The sequence below is a fragment of the Podarcis muralis genome, chromosome 4, assembly GCF_964188315.1.
Source record: "Podarcis muralis chromosome 4, rPodMur119.hap1.1, whole genome shotgun sequence".
Classification (NCBI taxonomy): domain Eukaryota; kingdom Metazoa; phylum Chordata; class Lepidosauria; order Squamata; family Lacertidae; genus Podarcis; species Podarcis muralis.
The window spans coordinates 34,706,872-34,725,435 of record NC_135658.1 but is presented as its reverse complement, the minus strand read 5'-3'; the positions used below and the strand labels follow the sequence as shown (position 1 = coordinate 34,725,435).

Below are 18,564 nucleotides of genomic sequence, written 5' to 3'. Positions count from 1 at the left end.
AGCATTATCTTGTAGCCACTAGACTAGGTTGTGGGGTGTGTTTGGTTACGGTGTTTGTGTGGCACTGACACCAGTTTCTTTAGTTTGCCATTGTGCCTAGAGGCCCCAAAAGCTGGCCACCTCTGGCCAAGAAAAAATTTAAATTAATATTGGGGTTTTAAATGAAGCCACAGTATTTGCAGTTAGTCACTTTCCTGTGGTTTGCAGCTGAGGCTAACAACTTGATTCATTGGTCAAGCTACTCATGAAACAGTTATACATGGGCGGGAAGGGGATGTGGTAGATTTTTTTGAAAACTGACAAGGATGACTGGATTATGTTCTGATAAGATGAAGACTGTTGCATCACGTTAGTCTCTTTGTTCAGAAATGGGTGCAGAGGGATGTTGAGATGTGCACCCAAAATCTGTGGCCCAGATATGGCGGTACAGTCGCTTCGCTTGATGATGCCTGATGAATGCTTCAGGAAATTTGCCCCTGTGTGTGTGAAGCTGAGCTCTTTGGAGAATTCCAGCTTCAGCCACTTGGCAAAAAACACTGGAAAACTGTACCAGCTCCAGAAACATAAACCAGATCAGTTAATTCCTATCCTGGTGCCTTAACCACAAGTCTATACTTGTTCCTTAAAAATAAGTGGAAAGGCTAGGCATGGGCAAAATGCAAAGTGTCAAAGAAGTGCAGATATCTGAGTCAGCCAAGAAAAAGGCCAGATGCCTCTAGGTAAGCCAGACACATTGGCAAAGAGCGTTAAGTTGTTCTTAGCTCTACCTGTTCCTTTTTGTAGCCAGTCTCCTGGCAAATTATATCCATACAGACAGTGCTTTTTTCATGGGGGATGCATACCTCTAAACATTTTGTGAATCTTCGTACTTTTGTCCATTTACTGTACAGTGGAATCTCAGGTTACATACGCTTCAGGTTACATACGCTTCAGGTTAAAGACTCCGCTAACCCAGAAATAGTGCTTCAGGTTAAGAACTTTGCTTCAGGATGAGAACAGAAATCGTGCTTCGGCAGCGCAGCAGCAGCAGGAGGCCCCATTAGCTAAAGTGGTGCTTCAGATTAAGAACAGTTTCAGGTTAAGAACGGACCTCCAGAACGAATTAAGTACTTAACCTGAGGTACCACTTTAGCTAATGGGGCCTCCCGCTGCCGCCGCGCCGCCGGAGCACGATTTCTGTTCTTATCCTGAAGCAAAGTTCTTAACCTGAAGCACTATTTCTGGGTTAGTGGAGTCTGTAACCTGAAGCATATGTAACCTGAAGTGTATGTAACCCGAGGTACCACTGTATTTATTTTTTCCCAATTTGAACTATAAAATGGTGACTTTCTTGAGTCAAAATGAGAAACATATTTTTTTTAAAAGAAGCACTGCATACAGATATGCCTTTCCACAATTTCCACCACAAGGAAATGGTTGGCAGGAATGGCCTAAATCTTTTCATCCCTTGCAAAAGTGTGGATGGTTGGCTCCTGCCCTGACCCCCGCATTCACCTTGAGGACGCTGGACTTCAGTCTGAATTGCTCCTTACCTTCAGTCCGAATTGGCATGTGACGTGGACACATAGCCAAATCTGATTAGCTGCAGAACTATGATCTCATTATGTTTTATTACGTACTCCTGCTTTGGCAAGGATCACTCTGGGAAAGGAGCAGCTGAGGGTGGGGAGGAGTTGGGGGCTCTGGAGCAACAGCAGAGGGGGAAGCGGGTTTTGCCAACAACAGCAGCAATAAGAATAACAACCTGCAAAGTTCCCCCACCTAACCTGGAAAATGTATGTTGGCCAGTGTGTGGCACAGCCTTAGTACAGTCTTGAGCTCTTTCTTTCGAGGAGACTTGGGTTTAAATCCCTGCTCAGCCACAGAGTTCAGGGCAGTCACAGGCTTATTGTGAGAATAAAATGGAAGGGCGGAGAACTGGGTGGAGTGCCCTCAGCTGCTTCGAAGAAGAATGGAATTAAAGATGTAGTAACTAAATAGCCCATCCACCCTCAACTTGGGAAGCGCTCTTGTGTAATTTCTGGAAAAGTTGTGGAGTTAATACTTTGGAAAGTTGCTTGTCTGTTTGCTATCCAGTTGGACGCATCTTAAAAATGTCATAATCAAATTTTTCATGATGATTCCTGGGATCAAGGAGCAGTTTTCCGTCTGTGTTTGGCTACCAATGGACTCCATTTTGAATCACGATGGTGGACTGAAACTTTAAGAATTGCACTGATTTTGCTGTTGTTTTGTAGAATTCCAAGCCATGGCGGCTCTGAAGCTGCTAGTATGCTATACTCCTAGAACGAGATGAGGTGATATCCATGCATTTCTATCTGGATTTTTGCAGTGCATAATGGGTCTGCAGGCCTTCTGTTTGAATTGCAGAGGCAAGTGGAAATGCATGGGGAGAAACTACTGATGCTGCCTTTCCTAGCCATTGCATAATTGGTGTTACACACATAGGGTTTCCAACACAGGGATGGTAAGCTTGGTTAGCCAGGGTTCTCTTTTCCACTTTGGAAGCTCTATGTGTTGGGTATGGCATCCCATTTCAGAACAACGCAGATTGTTTGCTGGCCATTACTGAGTTGGCAGGACTTCCCTTGCCCATTCCTACTTGCTCCTACGTGCACTCAGACTGCACTGCTCAAAAGGGCTATATTCTAATGCTAATCTGTTTTGACATGGCTCCTTGAATCTGAGCATCTTAAGATCCTCAAATTCCACAATAAATTCTGCAAGCAGTAAATCTAAGATTTTTATTAGAATATTTATGCATATTACAGCCTACTTAATCCTTCTGCTTCTGCATGCAGCATGTTCCATTGCCTTGTGATGGATTGAAAAAGAAAGGTTCATATGGATTGGAATGGCACTCTGGGGGCCAAACAAAGGGGAAACAATGAAGCTGATTGGCGGTAGAATCAGGGCAGGCATTCTAGCTATGTTCCAATTGAATTCCATTTCACACATTATTAACTTCTGGAATTTAACACCACAAGATGTGGCAATGGGCACTGGCTTAGATGGCTTTTCAAGGGAAGGTTGCCATTGATAAGACCTTTTAGCTATGGAGCCACCTGGCTTGGAGGCAATATGCCTCTGACTTTCAATCACAGTGAAGGGGAAGGGCTGTTGCCTTCATGGCCTACCTGTGGCCTTCATGGAAGCATCAGTCTGGGAAACAGGGTGTTAAACTAGATGAACCATTGGTAATTCAGCAGGGCTATTGTGCTCTTAAAGTACTGATGCCTGAGGTGGGTGCCAGGAGCAGGTCGGTAATATCTCACACAGTGTCAATGAAGCTAACTGTGTTATTCAAAGGAACAAATAGCTCAGGAGGCTAGGCCTAGTGAGCACAGCAACTCTTCCCAGTAGATCTTACTCCAATGAAGCAGTTGTGAGGACTGAAGGTCCTCTCCTCCCCATAGTTACCTAAGCCTCCTCCCCCACCAGGTCCTTTCCCAGCAACCTGAGACACCTTCACCTTCTCTCTCTTTGCTCCACCTTCTTATGCGAGACTGGGTGCGGGGAGACAACTGGTTGCTGCAGGAGGGAGAGACCCCTGGCTTCTTCATTAGCCTCTTGGCTCCTCTCGCCTTCAGCCTCTGCTTCTGCCTCTGATTCTGGACTGCTCTCTGCCACAGCCTTTTCCTGCTCACTAAACCCTGTTGCCTCTTCAGCCTCCGACACCACCTTCTCCCAGCCTGTTCCCTCCTCTCCCTCAGCCACTCATTGTGGTCCCACCACCAATCCCCTGGCTCTGAGCCTTCTTCCCTTGGGGGTTCCCTAGCTGGTGCCTCTTACCACTCCTTTGCATCCAACCAGTCCATAACAACTGATGTGCCCCTTTCAAACTCCAGTTTCTAATTAGGGGTGGATGAATATGCTAGTTTGGGTTCTCTCGGTTTATCCTTTTTCCAATCTTAAATTCACAATTTGCAGCTTTTTAAATGAAAGGAAAAAATCCCATGAAAAATTGCCAGCATTTTAGCACAAATTTCTCCTAGTCAGCACATTTTTCTATGCAATTTCTCCTACATTTTTTTTTACAAAGCAATCCCCATATAGAATGCCTTTTGGTATGTTATTTCCACTAATATATGCATTTTAGTGCACAGTTTAATATAGGCACTTTTTGTACATATTGCTTGTAGGAGAACAGCATTGCAAAATTTGGAGAAGTGCCAATTTCGAAGGGCAGCTGTGTTTCAGTTTGCATGTTGTCTTGGAAAGTGCTAATTTCGCTAGTTCTAATTCTCATTCTGACCAACATGCAGATGATGGGTTGGTCTCAAGTTTTTGCCTGGGCTCCCTTTTGAAATAGTTTTCTATCCATGGTTTTCAAAATGTTACTTTATATACTAGCCTCTTTTTTATTATTTATTTTTATTTATATACCGCCCTATATCCGCAGGTCTCAGGGCGGTTCACAGAATAAAATCAGAATATAAAACCACAAAATACATAATCAAAATAAAAACAACCCAATAACCCTCCCCCAAGACATTTTAAAAGGGCATAGGATGTCAATCAAATCAACCAAAGGTCTGCTTAAAAAGGAACGTTTTTACCTGGCGCCTAAAGCTGTATAATGAAGGAGCCAGGCGAACTTCCCTGGGGAGAGCATTCGCCAGACGGGGAGCCACTGCAGAAAAGGCCTGTTCTTGTGTTGCCGCCCTCCAGATCTTTTGTGGAGGAGACACATCTTGCAAAGACACAAAGTAGGGCCTCAGAAGATGATCTGGACTGATTGTGCTACTACTGAGGCTGTTCTGGGAGTCCATCCAGTGGATTATGCCTGCAAGAAGGAGAGTCTTATGTATTCAGTGGTCTGTGTTTGCCTGAGCTTGAGCCTGGACTCAGGATTCTGAGCCCCTGTGTTCTGATTTGATACATGATATCCAATCACATCAGATCATTTCAGGATTGGGGCCTCTGCCATTAGCCCTTAAACTCTGAGTCATGATTTGCCGCTTTGAAGTTTAGACAGCCAATCCCATTGCGAGTGGGAGTGGCCCAGGCCTTCAGAAATGTATATAAGCAGTTGCTTTGCCCCTGTTGTCTACTTCTGTTAGTTTAATAAAGGTTTTTGCTGTTATCACTGTGTCTTGCCTCATGGGAACCCTCTCATTTCTCTTCTCAGCATCCAGACTTGATGTGCCATGATGACCTAGTTGCTGTTCATTTTACTGGTGCATAAATCATTTAAATTGTGATGTAATCACAGCTGAGTAATTTGTGTGTTTACAAATCAGCAATGCTAACAGGGGAGCTCGCTGGCTAATTGATGGATGGAGACTGAGCCGAGACTTTGTACAAGCCCACAGTTCAGCTGTGCCTTGTCTCATCGCAGCTTTGGACAGCTAAACTTGTTCCGTGATATTGTGATGAATAAATAAAATCAAATAAGAAAGACGGGTGCCTGCGCCAGGACAATTTTGCACGGTATCTAGGAACTGGAGGGAGTTGGTTCACTTCCTTGTCACATATTTACAAAACATGGGAAGCATTAACATGAAGACGGTGGAGCTGCTTTAATGAGCAGCAAGCATTAAGGGGAAGGGCTGTAACACAGTGAGACAACAAGTGCTTTGTATGCAGAAGGTTCCCAGATTCATTCCCCAGCAACTCCAGGTAGGCATGAGAAAGTTTTCTGTCTGAATTGCTGGAAAGTTGGCTGCCAGTTAGTATTGATAATACTGACCAGCTGGACCCTTGGTCTAACCCAGGCAGTTCCCTGCATTCCTATGTCCCTGGGTCACTGTCACTGCCTTTCATTTTAAAACTCCTGGAAAAAAGAGGCAGCTGAAGGAATTTCACTCTATACCAGAAGCTTTTAAACACTGATGTTAGTACAGTGGTATCTCAGGTTACATGCACTTCAGGTTACATAAGCTTCAGGTTACAGACTCCGCTAACCCAGAAATAGTGCTTCAGGTTAAGAACTTTGCTTCAGGATGAGAACAGAAATCGTGATCCGGCAGCAGGAGGCCCCATTAGCTAAAGTGGTGCTTCAGGTTAAGAACAGTTTCAGATTAAGAACGGACCTCCGGAACGAATTAAGTACTTAACCTGAGGTACCACTGCATTAGTATTTATATCCCACATTTCTCTCAAGTTGTGTTTCAAGGATTATTTTTTATTATTATTATCTTTATATCCTGCCCTTTTCTTCGACGGGACTCAAAGTGGCTTACAAATTAAAACCAGAATTATAGAAAACATAGGAAAAATAATTTAAAAACAACCAAACATCAGTAGAATTAACTGTCTGTCTGTCTGTGTCTCTAATTTGTTTACAATATACAAATAATTACAATAAACCTTTTAAAAACAACATTATAAAATACAAAGCAATAAAAGCAAACTGTTCAAAAGCAATCATCAAAATGCACCAGAACACATTTAGAACGAGCACTTAAAATACAGTCCACCATGACAGCAGCTCAGTGATCAGCACTGCCTGTGCCTTCGTCGCCAAAGGCCTGCCTGAACAGGATGCTCTTAGCCTGTCAGGAGAAGAATAAAGAAGGAGGAGATATTCTGCCTTGGGAGCATTTCCCACATCAACTTGTGTGCCCAGGAAACCCAACATGTCTGCCATGCAGTGGCAGAAGCAGTGGGGCAGGCAAAGCCTCTTGCACTCCGGCCACTGACCCACTTCTTGTATGACCCACCTCCTGGGCAGACCAGCCCCGTAGACAGTGCAGGGGGCTACAGCATAGCTGTCAACTTTCAGGTTTGAAAATAAGGGATCAGCAGCCTCGAAAATAAGGGATCAGCAGCCTCACCTGTCTCGGAGACAGTCTACAGGATATCTAACAATCCGGGATAGCAGCAGGAAATGACGCTGGAATAAGGGAATTTCCCACAAAAGGGGGAAGGTTGACAGCTCTGAGCTACAGGGAGAAAAAGGAACAAGGGAATGTTGCTTTTGCCACCTACCCACCCACATCTTGCACTTCAGTTTGCAAAAGCGCCCGAACTTGTGAACTTCTGTGAAGAACTGCTTTTGCAGAGGGAAGGGCTACTTTGGATCCAACCACAGCATTATTTTGTTTCTTTCCCTCGCTAGATTTGACTTGTCAGCTTGAGGTATATAAGCAAATGATAAACACCAGCAGCCCAGATTTGAAAACGTAATGTTGGATCCTTCTTAATCCAGACAAATGTATTTGCTTCCCGTTGCTTCTTGACAAGTAAAATCTCCACCCGCCCCTCCCTGCTTCTTCCCGATCCACCCAGCCACAGGGCAATTACATAGGCTCCTGTCTTTGTCCAAGTCTCTCGTAGAAAATTCATTCTTTCATAACAAGAAGTAGTTAAGCTTTGAACTTTCCATTTTTTTGGAAAAGCAAGAATGGAAAAAATGTTTTCATGGGAGAAGAGTGTGCATTTTGGATCTGTCAACTGCTTTTCGCTTATTTCGGGCGGGGGAGAGGGACCCAACTAGAGTATTAGCTGCAATCCAGTCTGGTGTCTGATAAGCCGCACACACTAACTTTGGATTAAGCAGATGAAATACTACTATTTTCATTCTCCTCCAACATTCATTCATATTGTAGAATAGTTTCTCAGAGTTTTGGTCCATTATAACAAGCACATAACTGCTACAGAAACGCAACAGGTAAACAACAACAACAACAACAACAACAATGTTTACAGCCTACCCATATGACTGGGTTTCCCCAGCCACTCCGGGCAGTTTACAGTGCCTAAATAGGCATATCTGTTTTATGAACTTGCATTGATTTTATACTGGCTTGTCCATTTTGACTTCCTCCAAAGAATACTGGGAACTAGTTTGGGGAAGCTGCTGAGAACTCTGTTAAGGATTGTTAATCTCCTCATAGACTTCCAAGTCCCCAAAATAGAGGGAATACTTATTCACCAGTTTGCCTCTGTGGTATAGATATGACAAATGAAAGAATCTGGCATCCTTTGACAGAAGTTGCAGGATATAGAAAGCAAGGAAGGTGTCCAGGGAATATTGAACTGTGGAGATTTGAGGAGTTTGTACATAAATTTTATGAAATAAATACAGTGGTACCTCAAGTTAAGTACTTAATTCATTCCGGAGGTCCGTACTTAACCTGAAACTGTTCTTAACCTGAAGCACCACTTTAGCTAATGGGGCCTCCTGCTGCCGCCGCGCCGCCAGAGCACGATTTCTGTTCTCATCCTGAAGCAAAGTTCTTAACCTGAAGCACTATTTCTGGGTTAGCGGAGTGTGTAACCTGAAGCGTATGTAACCTGAAGCATCTGTAACCTGAAGCGTATGTAACCTGAAGCGTATGTAACCTGAAGCGTATGTAACCTGAGGTACCACTGTAACATTTAAAATGTCAATATAGCAAGCATAAAGCAAGTATTCATAACCCAAAAGAGCACATTCTGTTTTCCTGTGCTGCCTTCATATTAATTTTATTCCTGCATTGCAGGGGGTTGGACTAGATGACTCTTGGGGTCCCATCCAACTTCACAATTCTAATAACAAGACTTTACCCAAGCCTCCTGCCACCAACATATCCCAAATATCTGAATAATGTTCGGCTAAAAGGGAATGTTGGCAGTAGGATAAAAACTTTCCTATACCCAGGATTCACATTTGTCTGAACATTATCCAGATTGAATAATCATTGGGACTGTGCTCTTATATGACCAATACATTAGAGCAGGAATGAGGAACTTCAGGCTCAAGGCCCAACGATGGCCCTTCATTTCTCTATCTGGCTCTTAGGACTTTCCCCAGGCCACACTCCACATTGGCCCTGCACCACACCTTTATGCTCAAGTGCTCTTGACCAGCTGGAATGTGTCCTTAAACTGTACTAATGCTTCTTGCTTGGTTTGCTGGATAGGGTGGAGAGGTGTGTGTGTAGAAACCACAGACTTTCACATGACTGGAGTGTGGTCTATTCTGCAAAGGTAAGAGCCACATACAGTGGTACCTTGGGTTAAGAACTTAATTTGTTCAGGAGGTACGTTCTTAACCTGAAACTGTTCTTAACCTGAGGTACCACTTTAGCTAATAGGGACTCGCGCTGCCGCCGCCGCGTGATTTCTGTTCTCATCCTGAAGCAAAGTTCTTAACCCAAGGTACTATTTCTGAGTTAGCGGAGTCTGTAATCTGAAGCGTCTGTAACCTGAGGTATAACTGTATATTATAATAATAATAATAATAATAATAATAATAATAATAATAATAATAATTATTATTATTATTATTATTATTATTATTATTATTATTATTATTTATTTATTTATTTATTTATTTATTTATTTATACATACATACATACATACATACATACATACCCCGCCCATCTAGCTGGGTTTCCCCAGCCACTCTGGTTGGCTTCCAACCAAATATTAAAAACAATACAGCATCAGACATTAAAAACTTCCCTAAACAGGGCCACCTTCTGTTGTCTTTTAGAAGTAAAATAGTTGCTTATTGCCTTGACTTCTGCTGGGAGGGCGTTCTACAGGGCAGGCACCACTACCGAGAAGGCCCTCTGCCTGGTTCCCTGTAACCTCACTTCTCACAGCGAGGGAACCGCCAGAAGGCCCTCGGTGCTGGACCTCAGTGTCCGGGCTGGATGATGGGGGTGGAGACGCTCCTTCAGGTATACAGGACCAAAGCCGTTTAGGGCTTTAAAGGTCAGCACCAACGCTTGGAATTGTGCTTGCACATCCATTGTTCTGCACACTTTTGGCTCTGGCCCCACTCACTTCTGGCATGTGGCCCCAAGAATGTTTCCTACAAAGGAATGTGGCCTTCAGGAGCCCCCATCAAAGCATTAGAGTTTCTTATTGCACAGAGGCATTTTTTCTGGCTTCTTCAGAATTGCAGAACTTCCTGTCCCAGGAGATCTGTTAAAGAACAGTAGATGGCCATTTTTTGTTAGAGTTTCACAGACACGTAGATAAATGATGATAGAATCAGAATAATAGAATCAGAGAGTTGGAAGGGACCCCAGTGCTCATATAGTCCAGCCCCCTGCAATGCAGGAATCCCATCTACAGCATCCATGACAGGTCGCCATCCAATATATGCTTAAAAACTTCCAATGAAGGAGAATCCACCACCTCCCAAGGGAGTCAACTCTGCAGTCAAACAGCTCTTACTGTCAGAAAATTATTCCTGTTGTTAGTTGGAATATCCTTTCTTGAAACTTGAAGCCACTTGTTCAAGTCCTACCCTCCACAGCAGGGGGGAAACCAAGCTTTCTCCATCTTACATGTGTCAGCCTTTTAGATACTTAAAGATGGTTATCATACCTCCTCTCATTCTCCTCTTTTCCAAGCTAAACATACCCAGCTCCTTCAACCATTCCTCATAAGGCTTGGTTTCCTGACCCTTGATCATCTTGGTTGCCCTCCTCTGCACACATTCCAGCTTGTTAATATCCTTCTTAAATTATCTTGATTAATAGCTTAGATGTATCTAGTCTGGAATAGCTGAGCTTTCAGTTCTTCATTTCTGACTCCCCTTGAAGCATACAAACAGATACATGCAATATGGATGCACATGCGTGTAGTGATCAAACTGCAGCCTTGATGTGATTTCAGCTACATCCACAAACAGATCTTTTCATGGTCGCGTGTGGCATTTTAGCACTGCGATGGAGAACATGGGCGCATCAGTAAAAATAAAGAATTTTGATGCAATTGTACGTCAGTCACATCAGAACTGCATTTTGCAGTCTTTGATTGATGGTGGACACCTGCATTTGTGGCCAGACTGGTGATGGTGGTGGTGAGATGTCAACAAGTGGTAGGAACTGAGAGCTGATGAAAACTCTGCCTGCTCGAGTTCCAGCTTGAATTCCTTATTAAAAGCACAACCCACAAGGCGTGGAACGCAGGGCAGAGCAAACCCTCTGAGCAGTCACAGAATGGAATGGGGAAGCTGGCTCATCCTGAATCACTTGCCAGTTGAAGACTTGGCATAATCTCTGAGATGGTCTGAAAAACGGTTTCTAAGCAAACATGACTCGTAGGCTTCCCCCTCCTTTTTTATTCTCTTCCAGGGCTTAATAAAATTTCCTTAATTCTCAAACTTTTTCCTGTCTGCTTTACATACCATTCTTTCAACCATGAGGAGATGAATTGGTCCAAAGTCAGCTCTTGGCTCTTCTGTACTTTCCATTCAGAATGTGTCTTGTTACATTCTGTGTTCCTATCTGAATGTTACATTGGAGGGTTTTCTTTCTTCCTGAGCTCAAATGCATGCTATGTTGTGTGGGCAGTAAAAAAAAAAAGGGGAGAGCACACTGTTCATCTTGACTTTCTCAAACTAGGTTGAATCAAAGGTTTTAAGAGTAATTGAAAACATATTTTTACAACCGTAAAGAGACGGTTAGGCGTGGAAACCATAGAAATATATTCAGAGCCACATTCTTTTCTCAACGTTTATTTCTTAATAAAGTGTAATCTTGCACCTAAGGAACCCTAAAAAAAAAAGTTCATTGTGCTGGATCAGCTGGAGAGCAAAGCCTCGAATGGCACATAATGAAGATTGGTGCAAATTAGATGAAGGGTTCCAATACAGTACGCTAAGCCTTTAATCAAGTGGGACTGGAAATGTTTAGAACCTTCTGACACACATTAGATGCCTTGTATGCCTCCACACAGGTGGTATCAATCTAAGAAAAGCCCCCAAAACCAGGACTTCCAGTTTTAGGAGCAAGCAAAAAAAAATAAACACACATGCATGTATTTAGGTGCTTATACGGAATATGGCCAAAGCTCATTTTTTCCATTAGTCAAGGGGACACTCAAAACAGCTGGATGTTTCAAAACATGAATTAATTGCTATTTTCATTCAGTTAGACCAAAATGGAGCTGGTGAAGGGGTCAGTAACGATTCTGGGAGGGGTGTGCCCTGCAGTTGCCCTGCAACCCTGTGGGTACCAACTGTATCCTTCAAGGAAACAACTTCAGTGAAGAGAGCGAGGGACCTGATGGCTGGGTACACCTGTGCTTGGCTGTAGGCATAGTGGCCCTGAGGAGGGGAAATTCAAGTGTGCCCATGTAACATGCAGTAAGAACTCATGCAGATGAGCCAGTGGGGATGTAAAGGATGTACGGAGCAGGGTAAGAACAGGGCAACTTCTAAAATAGCATCCCAGCAGCCATACAACATGTTCTGGGAGAATGTGGTTTCCCCATGGCAGCGTCATTTCATTGAAGAGACTGTCTGGACTAGGGATGGCTGAGTCACACTATTTTCTGTGCATGTCAATTTCAGACATGTGATTTTCTGTGATTTTTTTTTAATTGAACAAAAATGTGTATTTTAATGCATATTTTATCACAAAATGCACATTAACTGCATAATTCATCTTCACTTATTTTATTCCAAAATAGGCAAAATAGAAATTTTAAATGCATGTTTGTGTGGTTTTAGCCAAGGCCTGTATTGCAAGACTTGGAGAAATGCAAAATCTGATTGAATGCTATGTTTTGATCAACCCATTTTTTTCTGTGATCTGTAAACCAGCTCAGTTCATGTTGCAATTCACAAATCAAATTCCTTGAGTATCCCTACTCTGTGGGCTCCCCGCTTTCATTATAAATCCAGGGGGTTAGGGATAGCACACACGTTAAATAAGGTAATCTATTATACCTGAAAAGAGTTGGGAGGAAGAACTTTGTAGGGAGAGTAACAGGATTGAAATGTTTTGGATAGTTTTCTAAAACTGAAACCCATCCTCCATGGCACTGTTGTATGCCTTCTTTACATTAAATGGTGCAGATCTCTTTTGTGGCATCACATATAGGTCAACATTTAAAATAAACACAGAAACCAGGCTAATGTCAAGGTTTCAAAGCCTATCAAAGCCCACACCCCAACAGGGGTCTGACTGCCAACCCACAGAGCCCAGGCCAGCTACAAGCTTTGATAGGGGCTTTGGTTTATAGCCTTAATAGGCTCACTTCTTGCTGCAGTGCTTGTGTTCTTCCAGCCAGTGGTACTGGGTGATCACCACTTACATTTCCCACAATGCCCTTGAGTGACACTGTGTCAACAACACTAAGGAATTTAAATGGTGGCCACTTGGCCACCCAACACTGAACACCATGAGAAATTTGGAGGGAGGGAGCTGCCTAGTGACTCCGCATGGTGATGTCAGGTTTAGCCAGAGCCCTTTGGCTTTCCTCTTCCTCTTTGCTCTTGTTGCCTAATCACCTGCCATCGCTGAATATAAGCGGCAAACCATGCCTACCCAAAATACATAATAAAAACATAAACGAGAACAACCCAATAATCTCCCCCTCCTCAACATGTTTTAAAGGAACATTGGATGTCAGTCAGCCAAAGGCCTGGTTAAAGAGGAACATTTTTGCCTGGCGCCCAAATGTGTATAATGAAGGCACCAGCTGAACCTTCCTAGGGAGAGCATTCCACAAATGGGGAGCCACTGCAGACAAGGCCCATTCTCGTGTTGCTACTCTCCAGACCTCTCATGGAGGAGGCACACGAAGAAGGGCCTTAGAAGATGATCTCAGGGTCTGGGTAGGTTCATATGGAGAGAGGCGGACGTTGAGGTATTGCGGTCCTGAGCACTTGACACCGTATGGCTGCACAGGAACAATCACAATCTCAAAGTGAGTCCACAATTGTTCCCTGGCTGTACACTGGCTGTGGGTGGCTCTCTGTGGTTTCAGATGAGGTTTTCCCCTTGGTCCTACCTAGAGATGCTGAGAACTGAAGCTGGGACCGTTTTCATGCAAAGCATGCAGTCCACAGCAGTAGCCACCAGTGTGGTGATATGTTTTTATATTGAGCTACTGCAACTATGTGGTGGCTGATGGGAAGGTAGGCCTAGTCAACTTGGCACAGGTGCTACATGAAGTACCATTGGGCCTCTGTGTAGCAGTACATGTACTGGGTGAACCAGGCCTGACTTCCCAACCCCATATTGTTACATGCCTGGGTCGTCCTCTCTCGGCCACTGATCTGAATACTGAAGCCTGCAGCTTGGGGGCATTTGTATATTGTGCAGGGAGGTAGTTTCTATCCTGAAAATAAGAAGTTGATTCAAAGCCAGGCTCATGCTTTCCTCAGTCACTTTAACTCCGCACAAGGTTCACAGAAATTTAATCCAGGAGGAATATACAATCTGAAGACGGGATGTTTCTTTTCAAAAGAAACAGAGTGTATCCACAGAGCCGGCACTTGTGCTGCGACTCTGCTGGCTAGTCCTCCGGCATTATAGAACATTATGATTAACACCAGGTGACTTGGAGGAGTTTGATGAACAGCAAGACATTGGGGGGGGGGGGGCTCCTGTACAGCCACCTGTAAATCATCAGAACCTTTCCCTTAATGAAGGCTGTGATAGAGAAATTCTATCTCTTTTCATTCAGTGGTGCTGGAAAGGTTGTGTGTGTGTGTGTGTGTGTGTGTGTGTGTGTGTGTGTTGGTAAAAAAAAAAAAGAGGGGCTGGTACTCATATCTTTATAAAAGTGCCATAGGTGCCAGAACATCTTAGCTGTCATGTGTGTGCGCAGGGGGGGAGAGATGAGGATTCTCCATACGTACCATCACAGAAAAGCCACATACGTATATGAAAATGAGATATCGGCACACACCAGAAGAGTTTCCTGTCTTCAGTTATCCAGAGTTAGAAACTGACAGTTCGGACATCATGAGATGGCCTTGGAAATTTCCAAAAGATTGCTTTTGTTTTCTGGGACTTGAGAATAAATACACAACCCTCTTGTTTTCCTTTGAAACCATAGGGACTGGAAACAAAAACAAGCCACATGAAAAGAATGAAGCTAATATGCTGAGGATTCAGAGGAGAGTCTTTAGGAAGGTTCTTGATAATCTGTGTGAGTTCATTCTCCTCATTCTTACTCCAAAGAGCTCAGGGTACCATGCCCCCCTTCCCCTGTTTTATTCTTACAACAACCTGTGAAGTAGATTAGACTGAGAGGGACAGCGACTGCTCCATGGTCCTCCGAGGAGCTTCATGGTTGGTTAGGTATTTGAATCTGGATCTTCCTTATCCTTATTCAACTCACTCACACTTTCCCCTGCCTCTTCTCTGCCCTGAGAAGTGATGTAATGGCTTTGCTCATATCCAGCTCTTAATATAATCAACTTGCAGAGCTATTGAGACATGACATTTGCAAACTGTCTTGTTCCTACTTTTAAGGATGAGAGCAGAAGTCCAGCAGACTAAACTATCAAATTATTGTGATGAGACAGTCTAATTTCTTGAATAAGACATAGTAGAAATAAGTAATGACAACAACAATTTGCTATTATTAATTGAAGCTTTCCAAAGAACTTGGGTTTCTTTATACTTCTATTGAAAACTATATGCCAAGTATGCTTTGCTTTTTGAATATAATAAAATTACTGTCACTATTCCATTTCTCATGACAAATGATCTTTATAACAGAGACCGAGAGGGCTGTGTTTATTTTATTATATTCTATTTATATCCCATCTTTCTTCCAGCATGGAATCCAAGGTGGCATGTGTGTAGTTCCCAGGAATAGGAACATGGGACGCTGCCTTATATTAGGCCATCTAGCTTAGTATTGTCTACACTGACTGGCAGTGGTACTCCATGGTTTCAGGCAGCCCTACCAGGAGGTGCTAGAGATTGGATCCCAGGTCCTTCTGCATTCAAAACAGATGTCCTACTACTCAGTTATGACCTTTCTTACTTTGCAATAATGTATTGATAATGTGTGGTCTGAGAGAACTCCTATTAAAATTGTTGGAGTTTTAGTCAGAAGCATCCTTCTTTAAAATACATGTTTTTACAATGCCCTACACTTACTCAGTTTGGGGAGAAAGTAGTGGATTACATAAATATGACTCTGCAGAAAAATATTAAGTTTTTATAGGAAAGTATTATTTTGAGCTACATACCTACTATGTGGAATGTGACATCTGGACAACGTAAATGGGTATTTCATGCCCCTTTTATGACCAAAATGCTGATACTGATGCACTGGAAAGATGAGTGTACAGGTCCATTTAATCAGTGGATTAAAGATATGACTATGTTGCAAATTATGAATAGACTGCTTATAGATGTAGACTTTGTATGGACAAATATAGTGTTATCTGGAACACATTTATAAAAAAAATAGTAGGTTTCTTAAATATGGATAATATTAAATATGGATAATATGTGGTACTTGTACATTAGATAAATACATAGGGAATTGTAATAGTTAACTTTTATAATGATACACCTTTTTAAAATTATGTTCAATTAAAGTGTTCCTTAATTTTAAAAATAACATGTTAGTCCTCCCAACTTTAGATTGGAGAACTGTGTGTGCTAGGACTGAAATGAAAGATCAATAAAAGATTTTTGTGGTGATAGTGGGGAAGTGAAATTGGACCGCTGAACATGTTCTGGAGGCAGCGACTTCAGGGAACATGGCTAGTCTTAGCAGTGGTGGGCTTCCTTAAGACTGTGGCAGCAGCAAAGCTTTCAGATTTTTACTTCTCAGAATGGCCCCAAACAGCATTGTTCCAGGGGAAATGGTAGGTGGGCTGCAGAGCGTACCACAGATACCCCACCCCAAATTTCTCCACCCCACAAAAAAATAAATACCCCCTCTTTAATGTATGGGCTGCAGAATTTGGGCCATTTGTAGTATGCGTGCGTGCACTCGCGCACACGCACACACACACACACACACTCCCAACCCTTGTGTCCCCTTGTTAGTTTGTCAAACCAAAGTTTCCTGTGAGGTTCAGACCAGGAAACTGTGATTAGAGTGATCCACTCAAATACAGGTTGCGTACCAGAATCGACCTGTGGTTTGTAATCCTGGTTCAGAGAGTTTACTCAAATGACAATTTGTCGATTTGGACAATACTGAAAAGCTGTGCTTTGACAAGCTAGGATGTGTTCTTTTAAACCAGGTTCACAAGGAGAGGAAGGAGCATGCATGCATAGGATTTGCTTGGTTTTCCAAACCATAGCTTGGAGGGTTAGAGAACACAATGTCAGAATGGAGCCAGTAAACTTTACCAAATAGATCAGTCTCATTTCTTTCTGTCGACAAATCCATTTGTGAGTTTGATTTTTTCCCTCACCTTTTCAGGGTTTACTTCTCATGCATTTACCTCTGCTCCCCCCCCTTTTAAGAAATCACAAATAAAAATGTTATGCCTATACAATAAGGCCGAGAAGCCCGAAAAGGGTTCTAATCTTACTGTAATTAGTTTTTATTGAAAAGGCCTGCTTCTTTTTGTAGCTGAAAGCTTCCAGCTCCTGCTTTCAAATCCACCCTTGGTATAGAATATCAAATTTTTGGTCTCATTGTTCATGTTCTTGGTTTGGCATGGAAGCATACAGTGAGAGGATTTGGAGATGTCCCTGGAAAATTTTTACCTTCCCCCTTTCAGCCAGAACCAAAGATCCAGCTCTACTGCTTTCAGAGTCTCAAAATTCCAATAGTTGACCTTGTCACTGAGTAGACAGGCCGGAACTTCCTGTGCCTACTTTCCTCCCAGACAGGTGATTTCCCTCTGATAGTGCTCATCATCTGTTCAGGAGGAGTCAGCCTTGAGTGCAGAAGTGGATTGCTGTGCTTCAATAGTGCTGAATGGGGGTCACCGAGGCCATGGACTTCTTTCCTAAAATGAGATTGGAACTCAAGACACCTTTCATGTCACAGCTCACCAAACCACTGAGTCATTGCATCAGCAGAAAATATGCAGACTCCCATTTTTTTGGAACTGCCCACAGATCATTTCAGCAGTCTCACTACTCAGAGGTTTATAACACAGCATGTGCACACATATAAATAATTTCCCTACTTTCCCTCTTCCTTCCATCTTCAAAGAGCAAGCACTGCATGACCAGATGTTTTTTTAAGACATCCAGAACCTCCACACTTGACCCTCATTTGTCTAGTTAAAAAGAGATAATTGCTCTGAGAAAATAAGGATGATGTGTTCTTGAAATCGGGCTCTAAAACAGACAGTGAGACTCTAGTTATAAATTTCCACTCCACAGTTGAAATTTAAGTTAGCTTGTACTCAACCCATCACACAGCTTATAGCAGCACTGTGCATATTTAGTCAGAAGTCTGCTCTATGGAGTTCAATGGGACTTGCTCCTAAATCAGTGTGTATGACAGTGGTTTCCTTCAGGCAGTGGCTTGGAGAACCCCAGTGTGCCACTATGAAATCTACATTTGAAAATTTAACAGCTATATTGGATGCCTCCACCACGCTATGCTCTATGGAACCAGAAGTCTTCAAGCAAAACTGACCTGTACCCACTTCTCAGTAGGGACCCAATTCGTGCCAGAGCCAATATGAGAAACTTTGGCAAACTTCTGGAGAACTTTCAGCTACGTAATCTAGGAGACTCTCCCAACAATTTCTGGAATAAACTGCAGATGAAGTTTCCATCCATCCCTAGAATTGAAATATATATCTAGCATATCACACACACACACACACACACACACACACACACACACACACACACACACAATGGTACCTCATATTAAGTACTTAATTCGTTACGGAGGTCCGTTCTTAACCTGAAACTGTTCTTAACCTGGAGCATCACTT

At 42.9% G+C, this 18,564-nt stretch overlaps 1 protein-coding gene across 3 annotated transcripts in view; it reads left to right on the top strand.

The window, feature by feature from the left end:
- COL8A1 (collagen type VIII alpha 1 chain) overlaps nt 1–18,564 on the top strand; it is a 105,791-nt gene that overhangs the window by 17,954 nt on the left and 69,273 nt on the right. The window contains exon 2 of one of the 3 annotated variants that reach the window (XM_028726635.2): nt 14,742–14,834. The exons of the other annotated variants lie outside the window; for them this stretch is intronic. The gene's annotated coding sequence lies outside the window, so the exon portion shown is untranslated. The remainder of the gene's footprint in view (nt 1–14,741; nt 14,835–18,564) is intronic. 3 annotated transcript variants of the gene reach the window in all.